At 31.9% G+C, this 10,627-nt stretch overlaps 1 protein-coding gene across 1 annotated transcript in view; it reads left to right on the top strand.

The window, feature by feature from the left end:
* The first annotated feature begins 414 nt into the window (after positions 1–414).
* Positions 415–10,627, top strand: part of Rbbp8 (RB binding protein 8, endonuclease) — an 85,536-nt gene continuing 75,323 nt past the window's right edge. Inside the window, exon 1 of the mRNA XM_046433798.2 lies at positions 415–584. The gene's annotated coding sequence lies outside the window, so the exon portion shown is untranslated. The remainder of the gene's footprint in view (positions 585–10,627) is intronic.

Below are 10,627 nucleotides of genomic sequence, written 5' to 3'. Positions count from 1 at the left end.
TTAAGAAGGATTACCTACCTTTCAGGACAATAGACCACTTATTTATATGTACCTACCAGGAGAGACTTACAACAATGGACTCTTGCTATACCTGACACAGATCTACCCCTCCCATCAGAACTCTGAATTATTTTGCTGGAGGCTACAACATTCCGAGTAGTTTGTTGGGAGTTGACGGGAGGTGGGGATAACTCACCCAGTACAAGCTTAGCAGAGCTGAGCAGCTGCAGCATGTTGGGCTAGCCTTTGAAGAAGACTGGTCAGACGGGTTCTGGATCTACAGAAGAACCGGTTTGACTGGCCTGTTATGCCAACATATTCTGGTTTGATTCCATGTTCCACCGAAGGTAGAAACCTGCCCAGCCAGTTAAATGAAAGGCATATTAGGTTATCCATTGCACACAGTATATAGCTTAGATGCAGCAGAACTCTTCCACATAACTGGAGTGTCTAGCAAACTTAGTGTGGTCCAGAGAGGTGGCGTCCACTGATTTAACATTTATGTTCATAGCCTTAGGGAAAGTGAGGAGTGAAACACCTTCTGCTTTTGACCAAGAGCAGAGGTTTTCTAAATAAATTGAAGGGTAAGTTAATATATCTTTTATATTTCTCAATTTTTATGCAGTTTTGGAAGGTTAAATTAAATGATGTTTAAGAAGATACTGATTTTTAACATGATAATACTTGCATTCTTCCTTTTCTGTAAATCTGATTGAATATTGTTTATAAAACTTGCACATATGTTCATGGATTTGTTTGGATAGTTATTTGGTATACAATATACTTTTGCTGTGCTTTTTGTAACTTGGGTATGGCTATTGTCATTTAAAAAGTTGGATTGAATAATTTTGCTAAATATTTCAAATACTAATGATTCATTTTAAGCCATATACTTCTTTGATAACATACTATTATGTTTTACAGACTGTTGCTATACGGTGCAATTTTACATAGTATATTGAGTTGTGTATAAAAGAATAACTGCCTTTTTAAGATAAAAGAAAAAAGTATTGCCCTTCTTGGTAATCCTAAGTATATTAGAGGAACAATTCACAGCAAGAATTGAGGAGTGTGAAAAACAAAGATTGTGGAATCTGGTAACTGATTAACTATTGGAGCTCAAAAGCACTTGCTGAGCTGAATAGAAAGGAATGAAGACAGGTTTTGTCATGCCTATTAGGTCTGAAAACCTTTTTAGGCTAAAGAATACTTGGGTCTTCCTTCCATTTATATTTTAAAGTATTTGTTTTATCTCTTTCTTTTGTGGATCTAATTAATTTATTTTAATAGTATGAGTCATTTAAAATGAAAGTTACCAATCCCTTTAGATTCATTTTTACATAATAAAATTTCCCCTTAGTTATCAATATTAGGATGAATCGAATGTACATGTCTTTGGGGGCATTTAATTTAACATAACTGCTGACATACAAATTTATCTGGGAATTTAAAAATTTTAAACAGATTTACACTGAATATTTCCTGTCAAGCATTATCTGTAGATCTTCTTAATAGAACTTAGCCTTGAACTGAGCAAGGCTGATGCATCCTTTTCATTGTTCCTAGTGTACCCACTTTGTCATTATGTTCATACTCAAAGCTTCTATGTTTCTTTAGGATGTTAATTTAAAAATGAAAATAAATGTTCAGATGAGATTTCATTTTTTGCAAGGAAAATCTTTGGATACTTCTTAATCCTACTTCCAGGGAGTTCTGCATTAAACTTCTGGTAATTCAACTAAACTTCTAAAAGCTATGTAATGTATCTGCAAATGGAATGTGCTGATTCAGCAAACCAAAATTAATTTTCTTCAGCATAAATTGTATTATGACAAGTTTTTGGAAACATGGGTCAAATTTACAATTGATTGGATTTTTCTCTTTTCAATCAATTTTCTGGTAAGAGCTACATATGCATCAATAGAGTACATTGTTGATGTTTCTGCTGCACATATTGTATACAGTAATTAAAAATTTTAAAGCATACTGTGTTTAAAATACAGGACTTAACTGTGTAAAGATAAATAGTTAATTGAACCTTTTACATTTGTAGTTTTGAGGAAATCTTATAGGATCAAGATACATTTCATATAAAATCCATGAGTAAAATTTTAAGCTTAACTCTATATTATTGAAGGGGATTCTATAGTTTTCATTTAATCGGATTTTCATTTTCAAATATTTACTAAGATCTATTAAATGACTTAATTGAATGACATGTATTTTCTTTAAAAGGATTCCTTTAAAATATTAATACACTGTTTTGATTAAAATTAAAGCTATATGAATTTACTAACCAAATTAAAATGCATTCTTTTTCTTTCTGTTCCTAGCCACACAATTCTTCTTGTCAACAATGCTAGCTTTCTCACAACTTCTCCTTTATTAAAAATCTTCATCCTACTAAAAGCACTTACAATCATGACATTTTTTGAGCTCAAAGTATCCTTAATAACTCATGAATCCAACTCTTCATTTTGAGTTGAGGAATGAAGCCAAGAAAATGTAGCTAAGTCACTACTGTATAATCTAAGGGTAGAGCTTGGGCCAGAACATCCAGGTTTCCTGAACACCAGCCCAGACTAGTAGTTATTTCACTAACCTTGCATGTACTCTCCTGAATACCACATGAAATCTAAATGTTTTCTATTGTAAAAAGATAAACTTGGATAGTTATGTTAGTGAATTTTTGGTGACTAAGAAATTATTTGCTTTAATACTTCAATATTTATCATTATTGCCAACAAACATTTTTGGCACAGTGGTTGAATTTATGGGGTGGCCATTGGTAAGAAAGGTGATTATCTCTTCAAACCCTAATCTCTTAATACCATCCTACAAGTTTTTTCCAATTGATAATAGGGCCTCTGACGTGGCATTGCTTTAAACCATCTCAACTTTTTGCTTTCCTTTTTTAAAAATAATTTTTTTAGTTGTACATGAACACAATACTTTTGTTTTATTTATTTATTTTTATGTGGTGCTTAGGGTTGAACCCAACACCTCATGTATGCATGTGTAAAAGCTGTACCAGTGAGCTACAACCCCAGCCTACTTTTTGTTTTCTTGATATGTATTAAACTTTACATTTTTATATTGTTTTAGTCATTTTTATGTAGGTAAGAATTTAGGATTTGCCTAAGAAGTTAGAATTCCTAAAATTTAGCATGAACCAATAAAAAAATTTCAATAGGTTATACAGACCAGAATCATGAGATTCAAAACTCACCTTAGAGATGACAAAACCTGTATTTAAGAATATTCTCTTTAAAAGTGCTTTGCATACAAGTGCTCAGAAAATACTTTACACATTTTTAACCTGAGGAATTGTTGGTACTTGAGACTACAGAAAGTTTGAGAATAAAAAGCTCAAAATTTTAAGTTCTGATTCCTGGTACTAAATATTAATTTTCCTAATCTCTTTATCTTTTACACATAAATCCTAATTTTGCAATACTTCTAAATTTTCTAACTTTAGTTCAGTCCAAGTGGACTCTGAAAAATCATCCCTTTTGTTTGTTTGTTTGTTTGTTTCTTACTTCTATAATACAAAGGAAGGAGAGTATATTGAAAAGGATGTGGGCATTTGAACCAAAATGACATGGGTTTGAACATTGGTTATGCTACAAACCAGTTTGCACTTGGGAATCATTTAACTATCTAAAATCTCTTTTCTCTATCTGTGAATTAAGGAAACTAAAACCATTCATTAAGAGTTGTTATATTAGGCCTGGGGACATAGTTCAGTTGTAGAGTATGTGCCTAGCATGTGTAAGACCCTGGGTTTAATCCACAGCATGAAAGAAAGAAAGAAAAAAGGAAGGAAGGAAGGAAAGAGGGAGGGAGGGAAGGAGGGAAGGAAGGAAAGAAGGGGTGAATTGTTGAATTATATTATCTTAAAACACCTGGCAGTTTTTAGAACACAGTAGGTGCTCAGCAAATGTCAATATCCTTCTTACCTCATTAAGAATATCTTCAATAAGAGAAGTCAATGCTTACCTTAGAATATATGCATTTTTTGTCAGAAAGATAAAAATTAAATCAACAATCTTGGGAGGCATTAAGATTTAATACTAGAGGATTTTTTTAATATTTATTTTTTAGTTTTAGGTGGACACAATATCTTTATTTTACATTTATGTGGTGCTGAGGATCGAAGTCAGTGCTTCGTGCATGCTAGGCAAGCACTCTACCACTGAGCCACAACCCCAGAACCTGAAGAATATTTTAACCATTTTAAATTTTAAAAATCAGAAATTCATATAATCCAATTAAACATTCACTTCAAAGAAGCCTTATACTAAGAGCAATATATCAATATGACTAAAAGGTTTAAGTACTTTTTTAAAATTTAGATTTCTATAATCTTTATTCTAGTATATTAGTGGAATGAAGTTAACAGGGATAATTCAAATGCCCTATGTATGTCTTTATGTCAGTTTCTCAAAGACTGTTTGTATCTGTTATCTTATATGACATCAAATCAGTTGGCCAAGGATTTCTAGATGATCTAAGGATTGTGCTGTATTACCAATTGAATTATTTCTTCAGGACTCTAGAAGATTCCTTCTGAATTAAATTTATTACAGCTTAATAGTAAATTATACTGTATTTTCTTGATAGTAAATAATGATGAGGAGAGTGAGTTCAAAATGTATTGGGTATAAAAGTAATATAGAATAAGATTTGATTGTTTCTAAAGATATTAGTCTCAGACTATCTAATTGGTTAGGGGACAGAACCAATCAGCAAAGATCATATGGGAGCTATTTATGAAATGTATTGGTCATAAGGGAGTTCAGAACATTGTGACAAACATTCTTAGAGCTTGTCTAAAATTGGGTCAATTGATACAACTTCCAATGAATGAAGAGCAGGAAACAGATTAGGAGTTAATTTTAGAACCAACTAATAGGATCTATTTGTAACACAAACTGATCATATTTAGTTCTTACAATCAACTTTAATTTCCTGAAAGATATTTAATTGCTATTTATGTATACTCACTACTGATGCTATAATTTAATTTATATCCATGCTAAATCAATTTTGTTTTTATCTTAAGTTATAGATTTTGTGTGGAGATACTATACTGAAAGACAAAAGGACCACTTTACTAATATAGGCAATTAATTATATATTATTATTAAAATTATTCTATTAGACATATAAGCAATTTTGCCTATGTAACTAGTCATTAGATCAGTACTTAATTTGCATTTACTTTTATACATTTAGAAGATATTAACATAAACAATTGAAAAGAAGGCAAGGGAGTAACAAAATTTTCACTTTTTAAAAATATTTCTATATAAATAGTTAATTTGGATAACTCAGGACTAATAACTAAACTTGCTATGAATCAAAAATAAGAGATGGGAAATAAGAGAACATTATAGCTTATTGTATTAAAGACAGACAGCCATAAAATAATTAAAAATTATAATTTGGAAGTTACATACTATTGACAAATGGGTTTCTTCAAATCCAACCTATTAACACTATCAGAAAAATAACCTCAAATGCATGTTCAACCAATCTTGGATCAGCAATACTACCCTTACAAACACTGGCACACCATTAATCTGACTGTCCCATCCATGCATGAAAATTTCCCAAATTTAATTTTCCACTAATAACAACTCTTTATCTCTTAGTCTAGGTTCTCCATGGAAAATAGAACCCAAGTCCTTTGGCTTACGTACAAGTTTTTATTTGGGAAATCATACTAGGAATAGGAGTTGGGAGTTAGGAGAAGAAAACAGTGAAGGAAGGAAAGCCAATTAAGGGTGGGGATTTTTGCTTTGTTTACAGTTTGGGAAATTGAACCCAGGTCCTTGCCCATACCAGGTAAACACTCCACCTCTGAGCTACTACCCTTAGCCCCAAGGGTGCATTCTTGAATTCATTGCCTACTATGAGTAAATCAATGCTCAAGCTCAGTATGAGGAGTTGTGAAACAACTTCAGAATTGCCTGCCATAAGACCCATGAGAAAAACAATTCTCTATCAATTCTGACTTCCTTCAGCTAAGGGTTGCCCTTTCTTACACTTTCAAGTTATGCACTTGTTTTCACTAGCTTCAGAAAAGGTCCTGGGCCAGAAAGTCAGGTGAAGGGCTGTCAGGTTTCGCCTGCATGAAACTGGTTGCCACTGCAATGGCTGAGACTCACAGGGCCTAAGAAGTATGCAATATATCATTATTATGGGACAAATATAGAGTCAAACTGCTTTTTCTTTAGGCTTACCAATATAATTCTTATATTCAAGAGAACTAAAATGGATTTTCTGAGAAATGAGTATAGCAATGTCAAGTGGAAAATAAGGAACTTTACCCTACTTTTGTCTGATGGATTTGATCCATTCCCACAAAACCCGAGATGCACTGAAACTTTATCTTCTGTGAGAAAGGTATTATCTAATAAACTACAATTCATTTCCTGAATTTGGTTGCCAATTTTTAAAGGGACAAACAGCAACAAAATGAACAATTAATTAGTATGTACTATATGAATACTTTTATGCCCAGCATTGACCCAAAGTCTTTAAGTTTACAATGGTAAAATTATAGTAAAAACAAATGGACTACATTAGACCCTCAAGAGACATTTCTCATTTCAGTGAAACACAGAATTTTGAATAGTACAAGTTTGTCTTGGACTGTCTCCAAAAGGGCCTGGTTACAAGAAGTAATTCATTAAAACCTAAAATGTGATCCTGGAGCTTGATTTTGAAGAATGCATTATACGAAGGCTCTAGTCAAGCAGATTAAAAATGGAATAACTAAACATCAAGTCATGTGCTTTAATTAAGTAAATACCATATCTGTATAATGCCTAAGCCTACTTTAGAGAAAGTGAAGGAGAAATAGATGCAAGTAAAAAGGAAATCTAACAAAGACTATCATTTTTTCACTTAACTTGAATTCTGGGAGAAAGCTGAGTATTTTAACAAATCAATAAAGTAGCTAATGAATAAAGATAAAGCAGAAAAATTGAAATGAAGATTACATAGGAAATGGGAAAAAGTGGGGACACATGTGGCTGAACAAAGCCCAATCATAACAGATAATATTTTCAAAAAGAGAAACAAAATATACTCAGGTCTTTACTATATTAGCTCAGATCATAATATCAACATTTATTCCAACATTCCCTTTCTTGGATTTGAAGCTGGAAAGATGATATATCGCTATTATATTAAGGATTTCTTACAAGCACTAATCTCTGAAATAAATGAATGAATTAGTTTCTCCTGTTTATACAACTTTGCTTTTGGGCTAGATGATTTTTAAATCCTTTGGAATAGAATGGAAATATTTAAAACCATCATATTCAAAGGGGAATGAGGGAAGAGGGTATTGGGAACAGGAAAGAGTAGAATGAATGGAACATAATTTTCCTCTGTTCATATATAATTATATCACCAGAGAAACTCCATAACATATACAAGAATGAGATCCTAATTAGAGTTAAGTTGTACTCTATGTATGTACACTCTACTGTCATGTACATATAAAAAGAATTTAATAATAAAAACCACCATTTAACACTACCTGCTTTACCTAAATTTGATCATGTAAATCATATAAAAGCACTTAGTTAGTCCCTTCTTTTATTATGAATCTCTCACCATTTGCATACCAATTCAACATTTCACTATAATTACAAGTTAGTGATTGGAGACATGTCTCCTATTAGCCTTAAATCTATTACACAAGATTCTTACATTGTTAGGGTACATATATACATCTCATCCAATCTTATCGATGATTTTGTGAAATACCCAATGTATATATTATCTTCATTTTTTTGATAAGCAACCAAATCAAAGAGAAGTTACATTATTTACTCAATAGGATTAGAATTTTAAAAATTAGAACTCAATGCCACTTTCCCAATATCAACCTATATAAATACATTATTATATATTTGCAGTTTCTAGAGCTCACAATGATTGCCTGCCCCCTCCCTCAGCAGAACTTTGCACACTCCTGCCTGGAAAGCCTCTGTCACTCTGCTCCCAAAAGGCAAGCTGCTTCAAACTTAAGTCTTCTTTAAGAAATTTCACATATATTATTTCATCCTTACAACAACCCCTTTGGGTAAAATAAATATTTTCATCTTTCAGTTGGGGAAATAAGACTTGTCTAGGAAACATGCAGATAATTAGAGATAGGGCCAGAATTTAAGCCATAGTCCTATGTCCCAGCTCTTTCCCTAGTGTCCTAAGGCTACATTGATTATGGAATACAATCACATTTTTTTTTGGAACACTCCTTACTCTGGTACTTTCTGATATTGCAACATAATTCACCCTTCAATCTATTCAATTTTAAACTTGGAACATGAAAGAATCCACAACTCAGGGCTGGGAAAGCTTGTATAAACATTTTTGCTATTTCTATTAGAAATCAGTTTACAACAATTTCTCAATTATACATACTAGTGTACTGTAAGCAAAACAGCATGTGTACCAAAATTACTTAGAAATAAATTATTAGTGCAAAAAAGTCTAAAAAATGAACTGGAATTGTTCATAATAGGTGCTTCACTCCAACTCTGATTAAGAAAGCCTGCTTTATTTTCTTCTTCTCAGTTGTGAGACTAATTAAATTCTGTCACATTTACAAGTCCTTTTCATAACCTTTTACAATGTGAAACTTTCTGAAGTAAATAGAAAAGTATACTGGAGCTGCAAATTAACCTTCAAATAAGAATAATTTTCTGTCAAAATGCACAAACTAATTATTTTTTCTAAACTGTTTTCTAAATTAAAAAAGAAAAAAGCATAAAATAAGCTTTATATAGATTCTATTATTTAAAAACAGCATGGTATACAGATATATGTATGTACATATATTATATACATGCTAAAATATATTAATATATGCATTTAGACATATAGTTTTCATATATGTGAAACAAATACATATATATATATGATATATATATATATAATGCTAGTCAAGCTACCTAATTTCACAACCTCTGTGGAAAGATGAAAACTGTACTATTGTATCTTTTTGGCAATTTTTTTTTTAGGTTGAAAAAGAAGATAAACGGGAAAAGTACTTTGTATTTTATCATTGTTAATGCTCTTGAATTAATTTCCTATCAGTATTAAACAAACCACTTCTCAACTCACAGGAATTTCAGAGTACTTTAGTAAATCAAAGAGTATAATTCTTTAATAAGCTAAAGAGAGTTTAGATAGATCTGTACATAGATGAGAAGGAAAAAGTGCTGACTACAAAAAAGCATTTAAATCTTCCCTTTTTATTAGTTTATATCTCAAAATTTCTTCTGACCATATGATTTATCACTCAAACCAGGACATTTTTTTAAAGTAAAAAGGACCCCTATTTAATAATTAAACTAGTAAAACAGGCATTAACCAGAACTATTGCTGGTAAACCTGGGCATATGGTCACCTTACATAAAAAGTCTCCTAGATGTGGGAAGAGAAGTCTGTTTCAGTCTTAGTATCCTATGTAGCCCATAAAAACAGTCACAATTAATGTGAAGTAAATTACAACACAATTTCACTATAAATTTTTAATATTTCTGGTTATAAGAAGCGAAACTGAAAAAGTAATGGCTAAAACGTACTGTCTCCTTTAGAGGAGATACAATTTTTTTTTTTTTAAGTACTAGGGGTTGAACCCAGGGGCACTTTATCACTGAACCGCATTCCCATCACTTTTTATTTTTTGAGACAGGGTCTCACTAAGCTCCTACCTTGCTAAATTGCTGAGGCTGGCCTTGAACTGGTGATTCTCTTGTCTTACCTCCCAAATTGCTGGGATTACAGGCAAGTGCTAAAATGCAAAATTTGTATTATTATTAGAGGAGATGATTATTTGAAAGGATTAGCCAATAATAATCAAATCAGGATAATCAGCATTTTTATCTTATTGAACATTTACCCTTTGTGCTGGGCACCTTCAAACTCCTCTCTCCTAGTTCTTTTTGGTCAAGGGGAATCCTGAAGATGGAACTCAGGTCCTCACATATGCAAAGCATACACTCTACCTCTGAGCCACACCTCTAACCTGCCTTGTACTTCTTTATAAACTATATAATAAATTGCTGTAAACTATAGTTACCCTACTGAGCTTTAAGGAAGAATAAGAGAACTCATAGCTATCTAACTGAACACAAAATATTTTGAATTTTTGCATTTATCTTTGGAAAAGTAATAAACTATTAAAGTTTTCTTAACTTTACACTAACATATGGATTAGGAAAAGCAAAAAGCCAATATTTTAAACAGAGTCTATTTTTCTCAAGCATAATTAGAATAGGGAAAGATGGAAAAAAAGACAAAGTAAAACAGCGTGTTTGAAGATACATCTGTAATTTGTGATGCATAGGTACACTAAGGACCACAATTATTTCCAAGAAGTGGACAAATTCATAAATTCACAGAAGGAAAAATTGTCATTTTTAAAGTGGACAAAGCAATGGATATTAAATGTGTTGGCTCTTGTGAACTTACTAAGAAATGCTTTAATAAGTAGACTCCACATGTTGGTGACTTGTTTCTACAGTTAACCCTTCATAATGTTTTCCATTTACATGATGGTAAATAAATATTCTCACAATTTCCATCATGGTAGCATTAT

The sequence above is a fragment of the Marmota monax genome, unplaced genomic scaffold (genome assembly GCF_021218885.2).
Source record: "Marmota monax isolate L192 unplaced genomic scaffold, Marmota_monax_Labrador192_F-V1.1 WCK01_AAM20220418_F8-fsc00126, whole genome shotgun sequence".
NCBI lineage: Eukaryota > Metazoa > Chordata > Mammalia > Rodentia > Sciuridae > Marmota > Marmota monax.
The sequence above is the reverse complement of the archived record's forward strand: the minus strand, read 5'-3'. Positions and strand labels throughout refer to the sequence as shown.